Source organism: Erigeron canadensis, chromosome 1 (genome assembly GCF_010389155.1).
Source record: "Erigeron canadensis isolate Cc75 chromosome 1, C_canadensis_v1, whole genome shotgun sequence".
Taxonomy (NCBI): domain Eukaryota; kingdom Viridiplantae; phylum Streptophyta; class Magnoliopsida; order Asterales; family Asteraceae; genus Erigeron; species Erigeron canadensis.
Genome location: NC_057761.1, coordinates 9,626,882 through 9,640,257, shown reverse-complemented (window position 1 = coordinate 9,640,257; position 13,376 = coordinate 9,626,882).

The window sequence follows — 13,376 nt, the reverse complement described above, 5'->3', positions numbered from 1 at the left end:
AAGGTCAAATTTGAAATTCATGTTGATAAAAATTATAAACTTTAATTTATACACTTATCAATTTAAAATTCAAGATATTGAAATTAAATAATGTCACGTGTAAATTATAAAACAAAATGGCCTCCAGCACAATATCAATCTTAATACTAAAAAAACTTAATCATTATAGTATAACATATCACTACGTATTTCTCAACCAATATTAACGATTTTTATGACATAATATATTCATCCTCATATAGTGGGTGAGTATCATGTTAGTTTTAAATATTGTATTTTCATCCCAATATATTGCGTGAGAATTATGTTAATTTTAAAAATTATAAACTTTCACATGCGATAAGAAGATCGAACTTGTGACCATGACTTTTACCTACTCTTCTTTGGAGGAGTTAATAAAAAGAAAAGTTAAATTTGAAATTAATGTTAATAAAAGTTGTAAACTAAAATTCATATACTACTTATCAATTTAAGACTCAAGATATATTTGAACTTAAATAATGTCTTATTTAAATTATAAAGCAAAAAAGCTTTTAGCACAATAGAAATCTAATAAAAAAAAGTCATAGTATCGCATATGAAACATGTATGCATTGGTAAATAAGATTTACAAAAAAATATTTAGTAATTAATAATTAGTGATTATTAATAATTAGTCTATATTCCTTTATGAAACAAACTTTCTCCCCTTCCTTAATTTTAAGAACTTGAAATGACAAATTTATCCTCCATCTTAATACATCCTTAAAATCTATTTTATAGACTGTGACTAAAATGTCTTTAAAAAAATTCAACATCTATCTCTTCCTCACGCAGAAACACATAACACAAACCCTAACTCAAAATCCGTCCCCCTCTTCCCCCTTTCATATCCCACGCAACAAATCATCACATCTTTGATCGCAATGAACTTACTTTTACGTTAGTAACAACACCATCATCGTCGTAGTTACCCCATCTGCATTGTGCGAACACCAATCTAGTAGTAATATATAATAATTAGTAATCTAAAAATAGAAGGTGATGTCAACAAAATAATCTAAAGGTTAGAATTTATTATTTCTTTTCATCTAATGGTTGTTATTTTTTTAAAAAACATTTGAAGTGGCTCTTTTATAGTTATTGTTAGATTATAAAAGATATCGATGAGTTTTCATCTTCTAGTTCCTCATCAAGTGGTGGTTCAACCGATTTAGACGAGGCTATTGAGAATACGATCGTTTTGAAGATAAACACGATGTTAGAAGCCACAAGAGAAGAAGAAGAAGCGGAGGGGGCGCACCACTACCGCGATATACCGGTTTTAGGCGAAGGGCGGTCCTACATCGTAGACGGCATGAGTTAAACGAACGGTTGATGCATTTTTACTTTGTTGACAACCCGGTATATACACCGAGTGAGTTTAGGAAGCGCTATCGTATGAGTAACGTTTGTTTTTGAAAATAACAAGAGATTTGGAAGATAAGCATACGTATTTCCAACAAAGATATGATTGTCGTAGGAATTTAGGTTTCACTGCGATACAAAAGTGAACTGCAGCGCTTCGCCAACTAGCATACGGCAGTACCGTCGACTCATTTGACAAAAATTTCGAGATGTTCGAAAGGGTTTTACGAGAGTCATTAGCCAACTTTTGTGAAGGTATCAATCTAAAACTTTAGTTACGCAGTTTTACATTTTATTATAATTTAGTTACGTAGTTTTACGTTTTATTATAATTTACATATTATAGTTTAGTTACGTAGTTTCACATTTTATTATAATTTAAGTATTATAATTTAGTTACGTAGTTTTACGTTTTATTATAATTTACATATTATAGTTTAGTTAGATAATTTCATATTTTATTATAATTTAGATCTTATAATTTAGTTACGTAGTTTTACGTTTTGTTATAACTTACATATTATAATTAAGTTATGTAAGTTTTTGTACATCAAAATGAAATTGTGAAAAATCTATATATATGGCTAAGGGGATTGGATATAGATTGAAATAATGAAAAGGCTTCCCCCGAAATCATTAATGAGGAGGGAGTATTAGGCTATCGGAGGGGGATTAAGGGTGTCAAGTGTACCCTCAATCTCCTATTTTAGTTGTGTTATTCATCTTTTAGTTATATTATGGATAAAATAATTTCTTTTTCTTTTCAATAATTAATAAGTTATATTATGGATAAAATAATTTTTTTTCTTTTCAATAATTAATTAATTTTTTTATTCAATATGTAAAGGGCTATCTTTATATTTTTCATAATATGATTATATGACATCATAATTCAATAAAAATCTTTTAAAAATAAAATATGGACTTGCCACATCAAAAACTTTCTTAAAATACTTGTAAAAAACAATCTTGTTTTATTAATAAAAATAAAATTGTGATAATGTCATATTATTCTAAATTATACTTCTTTATATATAATTTTGATGTTGTATTTTTATGACATCATCCAAAAAAATTTAATAGTGGACAAAAAAAAAACTTGTTTCAAGATATTATGACTTTAAAATATTTTCAATAGATAATCATGGAAAGTTTCTATTGAAATGAGAAACAAATTTGTAGATCAAAATTGATTATCATAATACCATTTGAGCTTTGAATTATCATTAGATTTTTAACATAACTAATGTGATGCATATGTAATGATTTTTAAACAAATTGTTACTCAAAAGATACATTATAATAGTGTTCAACATATTAAAAAGTTAAACACGTTTATTGTGTAGTATTTAAAAAAAAATCAAATTATATTCATATGTCTGTATAATATGCGGGTTAATTGATAAACGTTAATAACCAGATTTCTTAGAAGCTTAAGTTTGTATACGAACATCATAAAATTTCAAAACTAAAAATACAGTCTATCAAAATTTAAAAAAAAAAAAACACAAAGATAAAAACGAATATTTTAAAAAGTATGCATTACATATCCATGATTTAACCCAAATTTTATAAATCTACTTTGTCAACAAATTAACTCTAAGAACAATAATTTATTGTTTGATTGGACATGTCAAAAAACCGTGGGTGATAATAAATCTGTGAATTGTCCACATAAAATCCTGTTTCGATAACTAATTTAATATTGGAGTATCCTACATATGGAGGCATTTTGTCTCTCATATTTGTTTTACTAGATACCAAAATATAATAGAATAATCAATAATGTCCTTTCGGGTACGAAATCATCACCATACGCATCTCCATCGATCAATCAAAACTATAACCGATGACACATTTTGACTCTTCCAAACAAAAAATTAAATCAATAAATAAATAAAAATACAATTCTTAAAACGTTATGTACAAGTCTGTATAGTATCGACTGATCCGAGCTAATATCAGACTAGTCCCTTGCCATCTAATATCGGACTAGTAAATTATAAACAACACGTAACCTATGACAAGATGAAGATACTATTAGAGGGAATGAGGTGATTTATATTAAGAACTCACAAAGGACGCGAAAATAATTTTAAGCCACATATTTCTTTTATGTTTTTCTCTCTTCAATTAAATAAGAAAATTTATTCAAATCATTTAAAATGTTTTATCTCACACACCGTAAATCGTTAGATGAAACAAAAAGTATGAATAGTCTTAAAATTTCGTCTTCGTTGATTAGATATGCAATTCGATATATTTTTGACGACTTTTTAATTTTTGTTTTCTTTTTGATACCTACACATAACCTACACATGTGTAAGTCGAACGAAAATTGTGATTCGGAACGGGCTTCGCCCTTAAGGATATTCATAAAGGGTAGCTGGTGAGGGTGATAGGTCATTGAGGTTGATAGGTCATAGTGTGATAGGTCATAGGGTGATCAGTGATGGGTGAGCTACATAACGGGATCCACCTTTAGCTGCTATAGCTCTTCCATGGACTGACGGGCTCCGTCCTTGACCACCATGGCTCCGCTATGGACTGACGAGTTTCGCCTTTAACCTTCATTGTTGTGTACAGATGGTTATTTATTAATCTAAATGTGAAAACAAAGATCCTACCATGTGTAGGTATACAAGTACAATGAAAATTAAAAAGTCGTGAAAAGTATATCGAATTGCATCCATAATGAAAGAGGACGAAATTTTAAGACTATCCATATTATTTTTTTATCTAACGATTTACGGTTTGTGTTATAAAACATTTTGAATGATTTCGAAGTATTTTCTTATTTAATTAAAGAAAGAGAAAGGTGGGGAAAATATTAAAGAAAGTGAAAGGTGGGGAAAATATGTGGTGCAGAATTGTTCTCATATTTGTAAGTTTTTAAATAACCCTTGCTCTTCGGGAATGTATTTTAAACACTACAAAAACAAGTTCATTTGTTCACATTTGGTTATAAAAAGTGTGAAAAAAATATATGAATTTAATCCCATATAAAAATGTGTAAAAAAAATTACATTTATAAATGTGAATAAATTTCAAAAGTTATAATTTTATCACACTTATAAATGTGTAAGCAAAATGTTAACACTTAAAAGTATGAACAATTGTCAAATATTTTCACACTTAAAAGTGTGAAAGTCAATTTGTAATGCATGATTTCTTCACACTCGTGTGAAGATAATAGGTGTAACAAATTAACTTTCACATTCTTAGATATGGATAATTGATATATTTTTACACACTTAAAAGTGTAAACTTTTCTTTTCGACATATATAAGTTTGTAAATATTGTGATTTTTTTGAATTTCTTCACACTTTTATATATATAATATTTTTACACACTTTTAAATGTGATTAAATTAACAAATTTTTTCACACGATTTGAAAGTATGAAAAAACAAGTGTAAGAAAATGACATATTTGTTGTAGTGAAAAGTTAGTCTAAACAATGTACAACTTTCAATTTCTAAATAATGTTTGCTGTATAACAACAACCTTATTAAATTAAGGGGAATGATATATCTATAACAATAAATGGCTAATAATTATTCTAAATTTACGCAATTGTAAATTATACAACAAAACATATATATTTATTGTAAATGACTAATAGTTATTATAGATTTATCACTTCCAATCAAATTATTGTTCTCCACAACTAAGGTACGAAGGATATGACATGCAAGTAGTCTTGCTTTTACATTAAGATAGAGCTAGGTTATATTCAAAACGATCTTTGACCATTTTATAGGGAATATGGATCGAGCCCTCCGTCTCTACTGACAAGGGATGTTCTACTTGATCTAACCCAAGTTCTTGTTGTACACCTTACGAATCATTAAAATTATTTCATCTTAAATTAATTAACTCATACCTTTCTATCTCATTCTTAACATGCGCGCATGGTTGGATTAGTTAGAAAACTCCTTTCAAGATTTTGTTGTTCAAGGTTTAATGATGGCAATTCGTATCATCATGACCGTTTTTGAACTCTTTCCTTGGGCACTCGACATTCAATTAATTATGTTTAACTACAAGATTTAGACTTATAAACTCTTGTCAAAACATTAATTAGAACGTCTGACCTTAAGCTTAAATGACAAATGTAGCTAAAACTCGATGAAGGGTTACTTCAGAGCTCGAGTTAGAGTTAGATGATGAACACCTGAAGTCATTGCTTTCTTTCACAACAAATGCTAAGTCTAGATTGTTCAAGAGATGCGCTTACGACATTTTATAGGAAAATACGGGTGAAGCATCAAGGCTTCTAGGATATATGTCTTGCCATTATGTGTGTGAAAATTTGGATTAATACAATAGACTTACAATGATTTTTTGGAAGTAGCGTGGTTGAATTAAGTGGATTTCATCCTTGTTTTGACATAAATATATATATGGTCAAGTGACATATATCGAAAACCGTTTAGTGGGTTTTGTAGTCTTTGGCCAAGGCTACACAACGAACTAAGATGCGTCCAAATTGGATTAAAGATGAATGAGATATCGAGTCTCAAAGTAGTGTGTTTGGTGCATAAGTTGGAGTTAGAAAACCTTGTCACACATTGGTGTGGGATATAAACTTTCACTAGTTTATAAGTGGAAGTTTCTAAGCTATGTCAAGATCTTGTGTTGTGTTTTACTCTGGCTCCTACCCACGCGCAGGGGGGGGGGGTGCAAAAAACGGGTTTTTGGGTCAAAATTCTCTGAACCAATGCGGACACGAATGCAGCTCAAAAAATTGGGGCCCGCGCGGGGCTCCTTTTTGCTGCGATCCGAGATAAACCCGACCCGGGTTTTGACCCGTTTAAGAAAGATCTAGAATAAGCTTTTGGGATAATTATCAGTATGGTCAGTTTTAATTAGCTTCTATCTCGTTGTTCGTCTTCGTATCGAAGAAGACAACAAAGTTGCTCAAAAGCAAAGCTATGTCCCAGCAAAGGCTAATGTTGTTGAAAGTGGTCAATCTTCACGAGGTAACAAAGGCAAGGGACGGGTTGAGAATAAAGGCAAAGGAAAAGGTCCAAATCTTGGAGCCAAAGGTGGAATTGTGAAAAAGAAATTCCAAGGTACCTGCTACAATTGTGATAAGCCAGGTCATAGGGCAAATGAATGCAGGCAGCCCAAAAGAGAGACTACTCGCCAAGCTAACATGGTTGATGTGGATAATCTGGTAGCAATGGTCTCTGATCTCACTATGATGATCTCTGAGGTTAACTTGGTTGGTTCTAATACCCAGGAGTGGTGGGTTGATACTGGTGCCACCCGCCACATCTGCTCTGATAAGAATCTGTTCAACACCTTCAAAGAGGTCACTAATGGTGAAAAGCTCTTTATGGGAAACTCCGCCACTGCTGATGTGAAAGGCGAGGGTAACGTGATCTTGAAGATGACTTCTGGGAAAGAACTCACTCTTCAGAATGTGCTGTATGTTCCAGAGATTCGCAAGAATCTTGTGTCTGGTTATTAGTTGAACAAGTTTGGTTTCAAAATTGTGTTTGAGTCTGATAAGGTCGTGTTGACCAAAAATGGTTTGTATGTTGGTAAGGGCTATGCCCTCAATGGTATGATCAAAATGAATGTAATTGCTATCAATGGAATGAATAAGACCGGTACTAGTTCTGCTTACTTGCTTGAGTCTTCTAATGTGTGGCATGGTCGACTTGGTCATGTCAATTTTAATTCCATTCGTCATTTGATTAAATTGAATAGCATACCAAATTTTCATATTGACCTAAATCACAAATGTGAAACTTGTGTTGAAGCCAAATTAACAAGGGCACCATTTAAATCGGTTAAAAGAGCTACCGAACCGCTTGATATGATACACACAGATGTGTGTGATCTAAAATCCATTCCCACGAGACATGGATTTAAGTACTTCATTACGTTTATCGATGATAACACGAAGTATTGTTATGTTTACTTACTGAAAAGTAAGGATGAGGCAATTGAGACTTTTATTGCCTACAAGAATGAAGTTGAGAATCAACTTGAAAGGAAAATCAAGGTTGTACGAAGTGATAGAGGTGGTGAATTGCTGAATTCTGTTCACAAAATGGAATACGACATGAGTTCACTGCACCTTATTCACTTCAATCAAATGGAATGGCTGAACGAAAGAATCGAACCTTGAAAGAAATGGTGAATGCCATGTTGGTGAGCTCTGGTGTCAATCAGAACATGTGGGGGGATGCCATTCTATCATCAAATTATCTTTTGAATAAGATACCTCACAAGAAAAAGGATGTGACCCCATATGAGTTATGGTGGAAGAGGAAACCATCCTAATATCTAAAAGTGTGGGGGTGCCTAGCCAAGGTAGCTGTTCCACTACCTAAGGCCCTAAAGATAGGACCCAAAACTGTTGATTGCATTTTTATTGGATATGCTGATCAAAGTAGTGCATACCGTTTCCTTGTACATGAATCCAAGATTCCAGATATACACAAAGGATCGATAATGGAATCAAGGAATGCCTCATTCTTTGAAAATATCTTTCCATGCTTTGCAAAAGAATCTGGAAATTCGTCTAGGGTAGTCAATGAAAGTGTCCAAGATGAGACACCTAATGAGCCAGTCCAGGAGGAACTGGAACAACCTGAGGAAGAAGAAATTGAGCCTAGACAAAGCAAAAGAGCTAGGACAGGAAAGTCTTTCGGTCCTGATTTCTACACTTATGTGGTGGAAAGTGAACCTCAAACTTACCGTGAAGCTGTAACTTCCTCAGAAGGGCCTCAATGGATGGAAGCCATCAAAAGTGAAATAGATTCTGTTTTACAAAACCATACTTGGGAGCTAGTGGATCTTCCTCCAGGATGTAATCCACTAGGTTATCGATGGATCTGCAAGAGGAAATTGAAGTCAGATGGCTCAATTGACAAATATAAGGCAAGATTGGTGATCAAGGGTTACAAACAGCGAAAGGACTTTGATTATTTTGATACATATTCGCCGGTAACTCGAATAACCTCGATCAGGTTGGTACTTGCCATTGCCGCCATTAGAAATTTGGAAGTTCACCAAATGGATGTGAAAACCGCTTTCTTGAATGGAAATCTTGAGGAAGAGATTTACATGGAGCAACCTGAGGGATTTATAGCTCTTGGGCAAGAAAATAAAGTATGTAAGGTTGTTAAGTCTTTGTATGGATTAAAACAAGCTCCCAAACAATGGCATGAAAAATTTGATAATTTCATGCTTGAGGCTGGGTTCAAGATCAATGAATGTGACAAGTGTGTGTATGTGAAAGACACACCAGATGGATATGTTATCTTGTGCCTATATGTAGATGATATGCTCATTGCTGGAAGTAATGACAAAATGATAAAGTCTACAAAAGATCTCCTAAAGGCAAGGTTTGACATGAAAGATGTGTGTTTAGCAGATGTGATTTTAGGGGTTCAAATCACACGAACCCATGATGGACTTGTTTTAAGTCAGTCCCATTATGTGGACAAAATTCTTGAGAAGTTCAATGCAAATGACTCTAATGTAGCAAGGACTCCTATCGATACAAGTCAACATCTTGCGAAGAACAAAGGAGAGCCAGTTGAACAATTACAGTACTCAAGAATTATTGGCAGCCTAATGTATCTAATGAGTTGTACAAGACCAGACTTGGCATATGCTGTTAGCAAGCTAAGTAGATATACAAGTAACCCAAGTTCAAGTCATTGGAACTGTATGACCAGGTTACTTCGGTATTTAAGGTACACTCGTGATTATGGCTTGCATTATGGCAGATATCCAGCAGTAATTGAAGGACATTGTGATGCAAATTGGATATGCAACAAGTGGGTATGTATTTACACTTGGAGGGGCAGCCATATCGTGGAAATCGTCTAAGCAAACGGTTATTGCTAGATCCACGATGGAATCAGAGTTCATCGCTTTAGATAAAGCGGGTAGAGGCAAAATGGCTACGTCAGTTTATTGAGGATATACCAAGATGGCCTAGACCGGTGTCGGCCATATGTATACATTGTGATAGCCAATCGGCAATTGGTAGAGCTCATAGCACAATGTACAATGGTAAGAATAGACATATCAGACGTAGACATAATATAGTACGACAACTAATCTCTACAGGAGTTATCACTGTTGACTATGTGAAGTCAAAGGATAATATCGCGGATCCGCTAACAAAAGGCTTAAGCAGAGAGTTAGTTCAGGAGTCGTCAATGGGAATGGGACTAAAGCCCATGAAAGGCTAAGCTTATATGAAGGAAAACCTAACTCAGCTGACTGGAGATCCCAAGATCTGAGTTCAATAGGAAACCTAATTGTATGAGCTGGCGAGGTCACTGTGGGGGGATTTATTAAAACCCCACGCCTTACAAGGGAGTTTATTATAGGGCATAATAATCTTCCTAGTCCATTCCTAAAAGTGACAAGTTATAAGGTTAAGCCTATGGCTTTTAATGATTCGGGTAGCCTACGTGGTGAATCACCTATGTGAGAGAGAAGTGGGGTCGCTTCTTAGGGTATTAATGGGGGCACAATTCTTAATAGATCTCGCAGAACCAGGCGCATGTCCAGGACCATAATGGACATAACTATGAGGCTTGACTTTGTCAGGGAGAGTCTTGTGTGAAGCGTATTGTCTCCTACACAAATGGCAGACGAGTTCAAAGGCATCACCGTCTACTCAGAGCCAGTAGACTAAGTGCGTTTCATGAGCGAAGGTTCAAAGGGTTACACCTACCTTCGTATGCAAGATTCAACTGTTGAAATTTGAATGAGACACTGTTGTTTCTGAGATCGACCTCCATTCATGTGGGGGATTGTTGGGAAAAAGTGCATTTTTCCACCACTTTGGACATAAATAAATATATGGTCAAGTGACATATATCGAAAACCGTTTAGTGGGTTTTGTAGTCTCTGGCCAAGGCTACACAACGAACTAATATGCGTCCAAATTGGATTAAAGATGAATGAGATATCGAGTCTCAAAGTAGTGTGTTTGGTGCATAAGTTGGAGTTAGAAAACCTTGTCCCACATTGGTGTGGGATATAAACTTTCACTAGTTTATAAGTGGAAGTTTCTAAGCTATGTCAAGATCTTGTGTTGTGTTTTACTCTGGCTCCTACCCGCGCGCAGGGGGGGGTGCAGAAAACGGGTTTCTGGGTCAAAATTCTCTGAACCAATGCGTGTACGCGCGACCTGCGGACACGAATGCAGCTTGAAAAATTGGGGCCCGCACGGGGCTCCTTGATAAACCCGACCCGGATTTTGACCCGTTTAAGAAAGATCTAGAATAAGCTTTTGGCATGCTTCTAACTCTGAAACTGATGTCACAATTATCAGTCTTGTAACTGATAAATTAACTCACCATTATAGCTGCTTTATGGTCAGTTTTAATTAGCTTCTTTGTGATATCAGTTACAACTTTGTGTATATAAGGATCTCATGGACTTGTGAAAAATACACAACAACACACAATTTCGTAGCACATACACACTGCTCTATCTTGCATATTCGTTCTCGTAGCAACATCCATCCCTGTGTTCTGTTCTTCTTTCAGGCAAGTGATCAACGTCCGGCAGTACGCTGCTATAACCGGTGTACCCTGGGAACAGACGGCGAATCTGTTTAAGGGAATTGTGTCAAACACAAGCCCGGTTCTTCTTTATTGTTATCACGTTTCTTTTGTCTTGCAGGAACTTTTCCAGTTTGCTTCTTTATTTAGTTCTTCTATTCTGTTCTTCGTTTTATTGTTTCATATTTTCGTTCATATTATAATTTTCTAAAGAAATTACTTATATTATTATACTGTATTTCCAACATATTCCTCATTTATCATCAAGATATTAATACTCAAAATTTATAAAAGACGGCATCCAGTGTTACATTTTGTTCACTTCAATGATTTTTGGAAATACTGTTAATGTAAAATGGCTTCTACATAAGATCACTTACATAGTTGTTGCACCTATTCATAATAATTAATACTTTTCCTTTTATGAATATTCACATGTGATTTTGTATTTTGTGTAGTCCCTTTCTCGTATCTTTTTTACTTACAACAAATTTCTCCAACAAGTAACCCTTGGAGTGAAAGATACTAGTAGATATTTGTCGACCTCGATCTCTTGTGCTATTTTTTATATTTTTTTTTTTTCAAAGACAAAAGTTTTTAAACAAAATACTACTAGCAACTAGCTAGAGGCCGAAAGCTACAAGCTAGTAAACTAGAGATGCAACATATACATACTCTTCTCTTTCGAGGCTTTAACTAAAGATGCAACATATACTCTTCTCTTAGATCTATTTTCCGACCCCATCCCATAATAACTGCATTCTAATCATCTGTAATCTTAATTAGGAAACTCAGCATGTATGTTCCCTATTGCCTCAACTAGAATTACATTTTTAAACTCCACCTCTCGACCGAAAAAGTAACACTTTAATTAGTTGGAGTAAATTAGTCCCAAAAAGGTTATTACATTTGCTTGGAGGGCAAAAACTTTAATTATAATAGAAACTAAAAGGTGTTTGGGATCCAAATATATATCCGTTTGTTGATTAATTATCGTTACAATACTCTCTAATAAACTATATATTTACTTATTATAAGGAAACTAAATAGTTTTAGATCTAAATATGCAGTACAAAGAACTAAGGTTTAAAAGAAAGGACTCGAGTGTCGATCCATGTCCCATTTAAAAGCACAAAATACATAACCAACTAAAGTAAATTATAGTTATACACTTATACCAACTATTAATTATACGTATAGTACGGATGTAATAGAACATCAACGTATCGTTTTCTATCGAGCCACCACAAGAAATGGTAAGCATATAAAATAAAGGAAGGATAATGGTGTAAATAAAGGGTAGAATGTGAGGTGTCACATTGTTGTGGGTAAAGAAAAGGGTGTGGTAAATTTCTCTGACACCATTTTCAATATAATATTATAAATAGTACATCTAAATACTTTATGATCACTCATCGAACATAACATCTCAACACATCACAAATCGACCACTCGTCTAAAACCGTTTCTTAAAATTTTATTAGGCGTAAAAACAAGAAGAAAAAAAAAAACCCAATTAACAAACTGCTCGTTGCCACTCTTGTCTATTGAGATAGAACCGGTTCTCACTCTTTGCAACACTGAAGATCCTTGTTTATGTTAGATAAAACATGGAAGTAATTTATCTATCTTTGATAGGATAAAATGGTTTATATCTCAACATATCTTATAGATAGCATTAAGACCTAAAAAACCAATTAAAGGCGACATTGTACGTTACCTTTTTACTTTAAACTACTTGTTGCCACAACAATCACCTGTCTATCACTTACCGAACATGAGTCTTGCATACTGGTCCCGCTCATAAAAAAATAACGGAGCCAAAAAAGGGTCTTCCACCAACGATTGTGTGTGGTCTTAGAGGCTCTTAATATCACAAGACGTGCTGATCCAATGACTTTTTGTCACTCGACCATGCCTTTTAGCTTTTGTTTTTTTTGACTGCCACCTTCAACAGCGATATTGCTGCTAAAAATTATCAGAAAAGACAATTCGTACGCAATCTTTAGTAGCAATATCTTAGCTAAAAGGTACATAAAGGATGAAATGCCTCAAACATTAATGCCACATATGAGGTAGACGTGAAACATTAATTCAAGGTCTCCGACGGTTTTCAAATTACTTTTGCAAGTTTCTGATGGTCTACGACTTAGTAGCCAATTTTGGACATTCCTATTAGCCAATTTTAGATATTCCTATTATAAATTGGCTCTATCTTACAATGAGGTAGTAGATATTAGCCAATTTTGGACATTCTTATTAAAAATTGGCTCTATCTTACAATGAGGAAGTATAGATGTAATAATATAAACATCAAATGTATTTACGCAATTACGCCTCTCTCATTTTTAAATTCGCACCACGAATTACATTATAACATTTCTTCATGTGCATTTTACCAAACACCCTTTCTTACACCACCATCACTGTTCAAAGCCA